Source organism: Spermophilus citellus (genome assembly GCF_964194105.1).
Source record: "Spermophilus citellus genome assembly, chromosome: 1".
NCBI lineage: Eukaryota > Metazoa > Chordata > Mammalia > Rodentia > Sciuridae > Spermophilus > Spermophilus citellus.
In genome coordinates, this window is record NC_138182.1 from 98,446,427 (window position 1) to 98,458,439 (window position 12,013).

Here is a 12,013-nt window from a genome sequence, read left to right on the forward strand (position 1 = left end):
CAGCAGTGACTGAGAAGAAACACTTTCATTGAAAGGGGTTGCCAAGCTTCCAGAAATTACGAGTCTCCAGAAATCTCAGCAACTATGATTTCACCCAAACTGGATGATACTTTCAGGTAATGATCAGTACACTAAGCCCACTTGGTTCCCCAAATTTCGTTCTTCTATGTTGAAGCGTTCGTTTACAGTAACAGTTTGAATTTTGGCGTTTCACTCTGTTTTCTCCTATATTGATAGATGTATTTGGAACTCTAAACCAAACACGGTTTGTGCTAGCTTCTTGAAACTTGACGCAGTAAAGCAGTTTCACGTTCTATCTCTATGTTCTGTTTCCTCTTGATGTAGCACTCAGCAGTGACTGAGGAGAAACACTTTCATTGAAAGGGGTTGCCTAGCTTCCCAAAATTGCGAGTCTCCAGAAATCTCAGCAACTATTTTTTCACCCAAAATGGATAATACTTTCAGGTAATGATCAGTACACTAAGCTCACTTGGTTCCCCAAATTTCGTTCTTTTATGTTGAAGCGTTCGCTTCCAGTAAGTGTTTGAATTTTGGCGTTTCACTCTGTTTTCTCCTATACTGACAGATGTATTTGGAACTCTAAATCAAACACGGTTTGTGCTAGCTTCTTGAAACTTGACACAGTAAAGCAGTTTTACGTTCTATCTCTATGTTCTGTTTCCTCTGGATGTAGCCCTAAGCAGTGACTGGGGAGAAATACTTTCATTGACAGGGGTTGCCAAGCTTCCAGAAATTACGAGTCTCCAGAAATCTCAGCAAACATGATTTCACCCAATCTGGATGATACTTTCAGGTAATGATCAGTACATTAAGCTCACTTGGTTCCCCAAATTTCGTTCTTCTATGTTGAAGCGTTCGTTTCCAGTAACAGTTTGAATTTTGGTGTTTCACTCTGTTTTCTCCTATATTGATAGATGTATTTGGAACTCTAAATCAAACACGGTTTGTGCTAGCTTCTTGAAACTTGAAACAGTAAAGCAGTTTCACGTTCTATCTCTATGTTCTGTTTCCTCTTGATGTAGCACTCAGCAGTGACCGAGGAGAAACACTTTCATTGAAAGGGGTTGCCAAGCTTCCCAAAATTGCGAGTCTCCAGAAATCTCAGCAACTATTTTTTCACCCAAACTGGATGATACTTTCAGCTAATGATCAGTACACTGAGCCCACTTGGATCCCCAAATTTCGTTCTTCTATGTTGAAGTGTTCGTTTCCAGTAACAGTTTGAATTTTGGCCTTTCACTCTGTTTTCTCCTATATTGATAGATGTATTTGGAACTCTAAACCACACCCGGTTTGTGCTAGCTACTTGAAACTTGACACAGTAAAGCAGTTTCACGTTCTATCTCTATGTTCTGTTTCCTCTTGATGTTGCACACAGCAGTGACTGGGGAGAAATACTTTCATTGACAGGGGTTGCCAAGCTTCCAGAAATTACGAGTCTCCAGAAATCTCAGCAACTATGATTTCACCCAACCTGGATGATACTTTCAGGTAATGATCAGTTCACTAAGCCCACTTGGTTCCCCAAATTTCGTTCTTCTATGTTGAAGCGTTCGTTTCCAGTAACAGTTTGAATTTTGGCGTTTCACTCTGTTTTCTCCTATATTGATAGACGTATTTGGAACTCTAAATCAAACACGGTTTGTCCTAGCTTCTTGAAACTTGAAACAGTAAAGCAGTTTCACGTTCTATCTCTATGTTTTCTTTCCTCTTGATGTAGCACTCAGCAGTGACTGAGGAGAAACACTTTCATTGAAAGGGGTTGCCAAGCTTCCCAAAATTGCAATTCTCTAGAAATCTCAGCAAACATTTTTGCACCCAACGTGGATGATACTTTCAGGTAATGATCAGTACACTAAGCTCACTTCGTTCCCCAAATTTCGTTCTTCTATGTTGAAGCGTTCGTTTCCAGTAACAGTTTGAATTTTGGCGTTTCACTCTGTTTTCTCCTATATTGATAGATGTATTTGGAACTCTAAATAAAACACGGTTTGTGCTAGCTTCTTGAAACTTGACACAGTAAAGCAGTTTCAAGTTCTATCTCTATGTTCTGTTTTCTCTTGATGTAGCCCTAAGCAGTGACTGGGGAGAAACACTTTCATTGAAAGGGGTTGCCAAGCTTCCCAAAATTGCGAGTCTCCAGAAATCTCAGCAACTATTTTTTCACCCAAACTGGATGATACTTTCAGGTAATGATCAGTACACTGAGCCCACTTGGATCCCCAAATTTCGTTCTTCTATGTTGAAGCGTTCGTTTCCAGTAACAGTTTGAATTTTGGCCATTCATTCTGTTTTCTCCTATATTGATAGATGTATTTGGAACTCTAAACCACACCCGGTTTGTGCTAGCTTCTTGAAACTTGACACAGTAAAGCAGTTTCACGTTCTATCTCTATGTTCTGTTTCCTCTTGATGTAGCACACAGCAGTGACTGAGGAGAAACACTTTCATTGAAAGGGGTTGCCAAGCTTCCAAAAATTACGATTCCCCAGAAATCTCAGCAACTATTTTTTCACCCAAACTGGATGATACTTCAGGTAATGATGAGTACACTAAGCCAACTGGGTTCCCCAAATTTCGTTCTTCTATGTTGAAGCGTTCGTTTCCAGTAACAGTTTGAATTTTGGCGTTCCACTCTGTTTTCTCGTATATTGATAGATGTAAATGCAACTCTAAACCAAACACGGTTTGTGCTAGCTTCTTGAAACTTGACACAATAAAGCAGTTTCAAGTTCTCTCTCTATGTTCTGTTTCCTCTTGATGTAGCCCTAAGCAGTGACTGGGGAGAAACACTTACATTGAAAGGGGTTGCCAAGCTTCCAGAAATTACGAGTCTCCAGAAATCTCAGCAACTATGATTTCACCCAAACTGGATGATACTTTCAGGTAATGATCAGTACACTAAGCCCACTTGTTTCCCCAAATTTCGTTTTTCTATGTTGAAGCGTTCGTTTCCAGTTACAGTTTGAATTTTGGCGTTTCACTCTGTTTTCTCCTATATTGATAGATGTATTTGGAACTCTAAACCAAACACGGTTTGTGCTAGCTTCTTGAAACTTGACACAGTAAAGCAGTTTTATGTTCTATCTCTATGTTCTGTTTCCTCTTCATGTAGCACTCAGCAGTGACTGAGGAGAAACACTTTCATTGAAAAGGGTTGCCAAGCTTCCCAAAATTGCGAGTCTCCAGAAATCTCAGCAAACATTTTTTAACCCAAACTGGATGATACTTTCAGGTAATGATGAGTACACTAAGCTCACTTCGTTCCCCAAATTTCGTTCTTCTATGTTGAAGCGTTCGTTTCCAGTAACAGTTTGAATTTTGGCGTTTCACTCTGTTTTCTCCTATACTGACAGATGTATTTGGAACTCTAAATCAAACACGGTTTGTGCTAGCTTCTTGAAACTTGACACAGTAAAGCAGTTTCACGTTCTATCTCTATGTTCTGTTTCCTCTGGATGTAGCCCTAAGCAGTGACTGGGGAGAAATACTTTCATTGACAGGGGTTGCCAAGCTTCCAGAAATTACGAGTCTCCAGAAATCTCAGCAACTATGATTTCACCCAACCTGGATGATACTTTCAGGTAATGATCAGTACACTAAGCCCACTTGGTTCCCCAAATTTCGTTCTTCTATGTTGAAGCGTTCGTTTCCAGTAACAGTTTGAATTTTGGCGTTTCACTCTGTTTTCTCCTATATTGATAGATGTATTTGGAACTCTAAATCAAACACTGTTTGTGCTAGCTTCTTGAAACTTGAAACAGTAAAGCAGTTTCACATTCTATCTCTATGTTTTCTTTCCTCTTGATGTAGCAATCAGCAGTGACTGAGGAGAAACACTTTCATTGAAAGGGGTTGCCAAGCTTCCCAAAATTGCAAGTCTCTAGAAATCTCAGCAAACATTTTTGCACCCAACGTGGATGATACTTTCAGGTAATGATGAGTACACTAAGCCAACTGGGTTCCCCAAATTTCGTTCTTCTATGTTGAAGCGTTCGTTTCCAGTAACAGTTTGAATTTTGGCGTTCCACTCTGTTTTCTCCTATATTGATAGATGTATTTGCAACTCTAAACCAAACACGGTTTGTGCTAGCTTCTTGAAACTTGACACAATAAAGCAGTTTCAAGTTCTATCTCTATGTTCTGTTTCCTCTTGATGTAGCCCTAAGCAGTGACTGGGGAGAAACACTTACATTGAAAGGGGTTGCCAAGCTTCCAGAAATTACGAGTCTCCAGAAATCTCAGCAACTATGATTTCACCCAAACTGGATGATACTTTCAGGTAATGATCAGTACACTAAGCCCACTTGTTTCCCCAAATTTCGTTCTTCTATGTTGAAGCGTTCGTTTCCAGCAACAGTTTGAACTTTGGCGTTTCACTCTGTTTTCTCCTATATTGATAGATGTATTTGGAACTCTAAACCAAACACGGTTTGTGCTAGCTTCTTGAAACTTGACGCAGTAAAGCAGTTTCACGTTCTATCTCTATGTTCTGTTTCCTCTTGATGTAGCACTCAGCAGTGACTGAGGAGAAACACTTTCATTGAAAGGGGTTGCCTAGCTTCCCAAAATTGCGAGTCTCCAGAAATCTCAGCAACTATTTTTTCACCCAAAATGGATAATACTTTCAGGTAATGATCAGTACACTAAGCTCACTTGGTTCCCCAAATTTCGTTCTTTTATGTTGAAGCGTTCGCTTCCAGTAAGTGTTTGAATTTTGGCGTTTCACTCTGTTTTCTCCTATACTGACAGATGTATTTGGAACTCTAAATCAAACACGGTTTGTGCTAGCTTCTTGAAACTTGACACAGTAAAGCAGTTTTACGTTCTATCTCTATGTTCTGTTTCCTCTGGATGTAGCCCTAAGCAGTGACTGGGGAGAAATACTTTCATTGACAGGGGTTGCCAAGCTTCCAGAAATTACGAGTCTCCAGAAATCTCAGCAAACATGATTTCACCCAATCTGGATGATACTTTCAGGTAATGATCAGTACATTAAGCTCACTTGGTTCCCCAAATTTCGTTCTTCTATGTTGAAGCGTTCGTTTCCAGTAACAGTTTGAATTTTGGTGTTTCACTCTGTTTTCTCCTATATTGATAGATGTATTTGGAACTCTAAATCAAACACGGTTTGTGCTAGCTTCTTGAAACTTGAAACAGTAAAGCAGTTTCACGTTCTATCTCTATGTTCTGTTTCCTCTTGATGTAGCACTCAGCAGTGACCGAGGAGAAACACTTTCATTGAAAGGGGTTGCCAAGCTTCCCAAAATTGCGAGTCTCCAGAAATCTCAGCAACTATTTTTTCACCCAAACTGGATGATACTTTCAGCTAATGATCAGTACACTGAGCCCACTTGGATCCCCAAATTTCGTTCTTCTATGTTGAAGTGTTCGTTTCCAGTAACAGTTTGAATTTTGGCCTTTCACTCTGTTTTCTCCTATATTGATAGATGTATTTGGAACTCTAAACCACACCCGGTTTGTGCTAGCTACTTGAAACTTGACACAGTAAAGCAGTTTCACGTTCTATCTCTATGTTCTGTTTCCTCTTGATGTTGCACACAGCAGTGACTGGGGAGAAATACTTTCATTGACAGGGGTTGCCAAGCTTCCAGAAATTACGAGTCTCCAGAAATCTCAGCAACTATGATTTCACCCAACCTGGATGATACTTTCAGGTAATGATCAGTTCACTAAGCCCACTTGGTTCCCCAAATTTCGTTCTTCTATGTTGAAGCGTTCGTTTCCAGTAACAGTTTGAATTTTGGCGTTTCACTCTGTTTTCTCCTATATTGATAGACGTATTTGGAACTCTAAATCAAACACGGTTTGTCCTAGCTTCTTGAAACTTGAAACAGTAAAGCAGTTTCACGTTCTATCTCTATGTTTTCTTTCCTCTTGATGTAGCACTCAGCAGTGACTGAGGAGAAACACTTTCATTGAAAGGGGTTGCCAAGCTTCCCAAAATTGCAAGTCTCTAGAAATCTCAGCAAACATTTTTGCACCCAACGTGGATGATACTTTCAGGTAATGATCAGTACACTAAGCTCACTTCGTTCCCCAAATTTCGTTCTTCTATGTTGAAGCGTTCGTTTCCAGTAACAGTTTGAATTTTGGCGTTTCACTCTGTTTTCTCCTATATTGATAGATGTATTTGGAACTCTAAATAAAACACGGTTTGTGCTAGCTTCTTGAAACTTGACACAGTAAAGCAGTTTCAAGTTCTATCTCTATGTTCTGTTTTCTCTTGATGTAGCCCTAAGCAGTGACTGGGGAGAAACACTTTCATTGAAAGGGGTTGCCAAGCTTCCCAAAATTGCGAGTCTCCAGAAATCTCAGCAACTATTTTTTCACCCAAACTGGATGATACTTTCAGGTAATGATCAGTACACTGAGCCCACTTGGATCCCCAAATTTCGTTCTTCTATGTTGAAGCGTTCGTTTCCAGTAACAGTTTGAATTTTGGCCATTCATTCTGTTTTCTCCTATATTGATAGATGTATTTGGAACTCTAAACCACACCCGGTTTGTGCTAGCTTCTTGAAACTTGACACAGTAAAGCAGTTTCACGTTCTATCTCTATGTTCTGTTTCCTCTTGATGTAGCACACAGCAGTGACTGAGGAGAAACACTTTCATTGAAAGGGGTTGCCAAGCTTCCAAAAATTACGATTCCCCAGAAATCTCAGCAACTATTTTTTCACCCAAACTGGATGATACTTCAGGTAATGATGAGTACACTAAGCCAACTGGGTTCCCCAAATTTCGTTCTTCTATGTTGAAGCGTTCGTTTCCAGTAACAGTTTGAATTTTGGCGTTCCACTCTGTTTTCTCGTATATTGATAGATGTAAATGCAACTCTAAACCAAACACGGTTTGTGCTAGCTTCTTGAAACTTGACACAATAAAGCAGTTTCAAGTTCTCTCTCTATGTTCTGTTTCCTCTTGATGTAGCCCTAAGCAGTGACTGGGGAGAAACACTTACATTGAAAGGGGTTGCCAAGCTTCCAGAAATTACGAGTCTCCAGAAATCTCAGCAACTATGATTTCACCCAAACTGGATGATACTTTCAGGTAATGATCAGTACACTAAGCCCACTTGTTTCCCCAAATTTCGTTTTTCTATGTTGAAGCGTTCGTTTCCAGTTACAGTTTGAATTTTGGCGTTTCACTCTGTTTTCTCCTATATTGATAGATGTATTTGGAACTCTAAACCAAACACGGTTTGTGCTAGCTTCTTGAAACTTGACACAGTAAAGCAGTTTTATGTTCTATCTCTATGTTCTGTTTCCTCTTCATGTAGCACTCAGCAGTGACTGAGGAGAAACACTTTCATTGAAAAGGGTTGCCAAGCTTCCCAAAATTGCGAGTCTCCAGAAATCTCAGCAAACATTTTTTAACCCAAACTGGATGATACTTTCAGGTAATGATGAGTACACTAAGCTCACTTCGTTCCCCAAATTTCGTTCTTCTATGTTGAAGCGTTCGTTTCCAGTAACAGTTTGAATTTTGGCGTTTCACTCTGTTTTCTCCTATACTGACAGATGTATTTGGAACTCTAAATCAAACACGGTTTGTGCTAGCTTCTTGAAACTTGACACAGTAAAGCAGTTTCACGTTCTATCTCTATGTTCTGTTTCCTCTGGATGTAGCCCTAAGCAGTGACTGGGGAGAAATACTTTCATTGACAGGGGTTGCCAAGCTTCCAGAAATTACGAGTCTCCAGAAATCTCAGCAACTATGATTTCACCCAACCTGGATGATACTTTCAGGTAATGATCAGTACACTAAGCCCACTTGGTTCCCCAAATTTCGTTCTTCTATGTTGAAGCGTTCGTTTCCAGTAACAGTTTGAATTTTGGCGTTTCACTCTGTTTTCTCCTATATTGATAGATGTATTTGGAACTCTAAATCAAACACTGTTTGTGCTAGCTTCTTGAAACTTGAAACAGTAAAGCAGTTTCACATTCTATCTCTATGTTTTCTTTCCTCTTGATGTAGCAATCAGCAGTGACTGAGGAGAAACACTTTCATTGAAAGGGGTTGCCAAGCTTCCCAAAATTGCAAGTCTCTAGAAATCTCAGCAAACATTTTTGCACCCAACGTGGATGATACTTTCAGGTAATGATGAGTACACTAAGCCAACTGGGTTCCCCAAATTTCGTTCTTCTATGTTGAAGCGTTCGTTTCCAGTAACAGTTTGAATTTTGGCGTTCCACTCTGTTTTCTCCTATATTGATAGATGTATTTGCAACTCTAAACCAAACACGGTTTGTGCTAGCTTCTTGAAACTTGACACAATAAAGCAGTTTCAAGTTCTATCTCTATGTTCTGTTTCCTCTTGATGTAGCCCTAAGCAGTGACTGGGGAGAAACACTTACATTGAAAGGGGTTGCCAAGCTTCCAGAAATTACGAGTCTCCAGAAATCTCAGCAACTATGATTTCACCCAAACTGGATGATACTTTCAGGTAATGATCAGTACACTAAGCCCACTTGTTTCCCCAAATTTCGTTCTTCTATGTTGAAGCGTTCGTTTCCAGCAACAGTTTGAACTTTGGCGTTTCACTCTGTTTTCTCCTATATTGATAGATGTATTTGGAACTCTAAACCAAACACGGTTTGTGCTAGCTTCTTGAAACTTGACACAGTAAAGCAGTTTCACGTTCTATCTCTATGTTCTGTTTCCTCTTGATGTAGCACTCAGCAGTGACTGAGGAGAAACACTTTCATTGAAAGGGGTTGCCAAGCTTCCCAAAATTGCGAGTCTCTAGAAATCTCAGCAAACATTTTTTCACCCAACGTGGATGATACTTTCAGGTAATGATCAGTACACTAAGCTCACTTCGTTCCCCAAATTTCGTTCTTCTATGTTGAAGCGTTCGTTTCCAGTAACAGTTTGAATTTTGGCGTTTCACTCTGTTTTCTCCTATATTGATAGATGTATTTGGAACTCTAAATCAAACACGGTTTGTGCTAGCTTCTTGAAACTTTACACAGTAAAGCAGTTTCAAGTTCTATCTCTATGTTCTGTTTTCTCTTGATGTAGCCCTAAGCAGTGACTGGGGAGAAACACTTTCATTGAAAGGGGTTGCCAAGCTTCGCAAAATTGCGAGTCTCCAGAAATCTCAGCAACTATTTTTTCACCCAAACTGGATGATACTTTCAGGTAATGATCAGTACACTGAGCCCACTTGGATCCCCAAATTTCGTTCTTCTATGTTGAAGCGTTCGTTTCCAGTAACAGTTTGAATTTTGGCCTTTCACTCTGTTTTCTCCTATATTGATAGATGTATTTGGAACTCTAAACCAAACCCGGTTTGTGCTAGCTTCTTGAAACTTGACACAGTAAAGCAGTTTCACGTTCTATCTCTATGTTCTGTTTCCTCTTGATGTAGCACACAGCAGTGACTGAGGAGAAACCCTTTCATTGAAAGGGGTTGCCAAGCTTCCAAAAATTACGATTCCCCAGAAATCTCAGCAACTGTTTTTTCACCCAAACTGGATGATACTTTCAGGTAATGATGAGTACACTAAGCCCACTTGGTTCCCCAAATTTCGTTCTTCTATGTTGAAGCGTTCGTTTCCAGTAACAGTTTGAATTTTGGCGTTTCACTCTGTTTTCTCCTATATTGATAGATGTATTTGCAACTCTAAACCAAACACGGTTTGTGCTAGCTTCTTGAAACTTGACACAATAAAGCAGTTTCAAGTTCTATCTCTATGTTCTGTTTCCTCTTGATGTAGCCCTAAGCAGTGACTGGGGAGAAACACTTACATTGAAAGGGGTTGCCAAGCTTCCAGAAATTACGAGTCTCCAGAAATCTCAGCAACTATGATTTCACCCAAACTGGATGATACTTTCAGGTAATGATCAGTACACTAAGCCCACTTGTTTCCCCAAATTTCGTTCTTCTATGTTGAAGGGTTCGTTTCCAGTAACAGTTTGAATTTTGGCGTTTCACTCTGTTTTCTCCTATACTGACAGATGTATTTGGAACTCTAAATCAAACACGGTTTGTGCTAGCTTCTTGAAACTTGACACAGTAAAGCAGTTTCACGTTCTATCTCTATGTTCTGTTTCCTCTGGATGTAGCCGTAAGCAGTGACTGGGGAGAAATACTTTCATTGACAGGGGTTGCCAAGCTTCCAGAAATTACGAGTCTCCAGAAATCTCAGCAACTATGATTTCACCCAACCTGGATGATACTTTCAGGTAATGATCAGTACACTAAGCCCACTTGTTTCCCCAAATTTCGTTCTTCTATGTTGCAGCATTCGTTTCCAGTAACAGTTTGAATTTTGGCGTTTCACTCTGTTTTCTCCTATATTGATAGATGTATTTGGAACTCTAAACCAAACACGGTTTGTGCTAGCTTATTGAAAGTTGAAACAGTAAAGCAGTTTCACGTTCTATCTCTATGTTCTGTTTCCTCTTGATGTAGCACTCAGCAGTGACTGAGGAGAAACACTTTCATTGAAAGGGGTTGCCAAGCTTCCCAAAATTGCGAGTCTCCAGAAATCTCAGCAACTATTTTTTCACCCAAACTGGATGATACTTTCAGGTAATGATCAGTACACTGAGCCCACTTGGATCCCCAAATTTCGTTCTTCTATGTTGAAGCGTTCGTTCCCAGTAACAGTTTGAATTTTGGCCTTTCACTCTGTTTTCTCCTATATTGATAGATGTATTTGGAACTCTAAACCACACCCGGTTTGTGCTAGCTTCTTGAAACTTGACACAGTAAAGCAGTTTCACGTTCTATCTCTATGTTCTGTTTCCTCTTGATGTAGCACTCAGCAGTGACTGAGGAGAAACACTTTCATTGAAAGGGGTTGCCAAGCTTCCCAAAATTGCGAGTCTCAAGAAATCTCAGCAACTATTTTTTAACCCAAACTGGATGATACTTTCAGGTAATGATCAGTACACTAAGCTCACTTGGTTCCCCAAATTTCGTTCTTTTATGTTGAAGCGTTCGCTTCCAGTAAGTGTTTGAATTTTGGCGTTTCACTCTGTTTTCTCCTATACTGACAGATGTATTTGGAACTCTAAATCAAACACGGTTTGTGCTAGCTTCTTGAAACTTGACACAGTAAAGCAGTTTCACGTTCTATCTCTATGTTCTGTTTCCTCTGCATGTAGCCGTAAGCAGTGAGTGGGGAGAAATACTTTCATTGACAGGGGTTGCCAAGCTTCCAGAAATTACGAGTCTCCAGAAATCTCAGCAACTATGATTTCACCCAACCTGGATGATACTTTCAGGTAATGATCAGTACACTAAGCCCACTTGTTTCCCCAAATTTCGTTCTTCTATGTTGCAGCGTTCATTTCCAGTAAGAGTTTGAATTTTGGCATTTCACTCTGTTTTCTCCTATATTGATAGATGTATTTGGAACTCTAAACCAAACACGGTTTGTGCTAGCTTATTGAAAGTTGAAACAGTAAAGCAGTTTCACGTTCTATCTCTATGTTCTGTTTCCTCTTGATGTAGCACTCAGCAGTGACTGAGGAGAAACACTTTCATTGAAAGGGGTTGCCAAGCTTCCCAAAATTGCGAGTCTCTAGAAATCTCAGCAAACATTTTTTCACCCAACGTGGATGATACTTTCAGGTAATGATCAGTACACTAAGCTCACTTCGTTCCCCAAATTTCGTTCTTCTATGTTGAAGCGTTCGTTTCCAGTAACAGTTTGAATTTTGGCGTTTCACTCTGTTTTCTTCTATATTGATAGATGTATTTGGAACTCTAAATCAAACACGGTTTGTGCTAGCTTCTTGAAACTTGACACAGTAAAGCAGTTTCAAGTTCTATCTCTATGTTCTGTTTTCTCTTGATGTAGCCCTAAGCAGTGACTGGGGAGAAACACTTTCATTGAAAGGGGTTGCCAAGCTTCCCGAAATTGCGAGTCTCCAGAAATCTCAGCAACAATTTTTTCACCCAAACTGGATGATACTTTCAGGTAATGATCAGTCCACTGAGCCCACTTGGATCC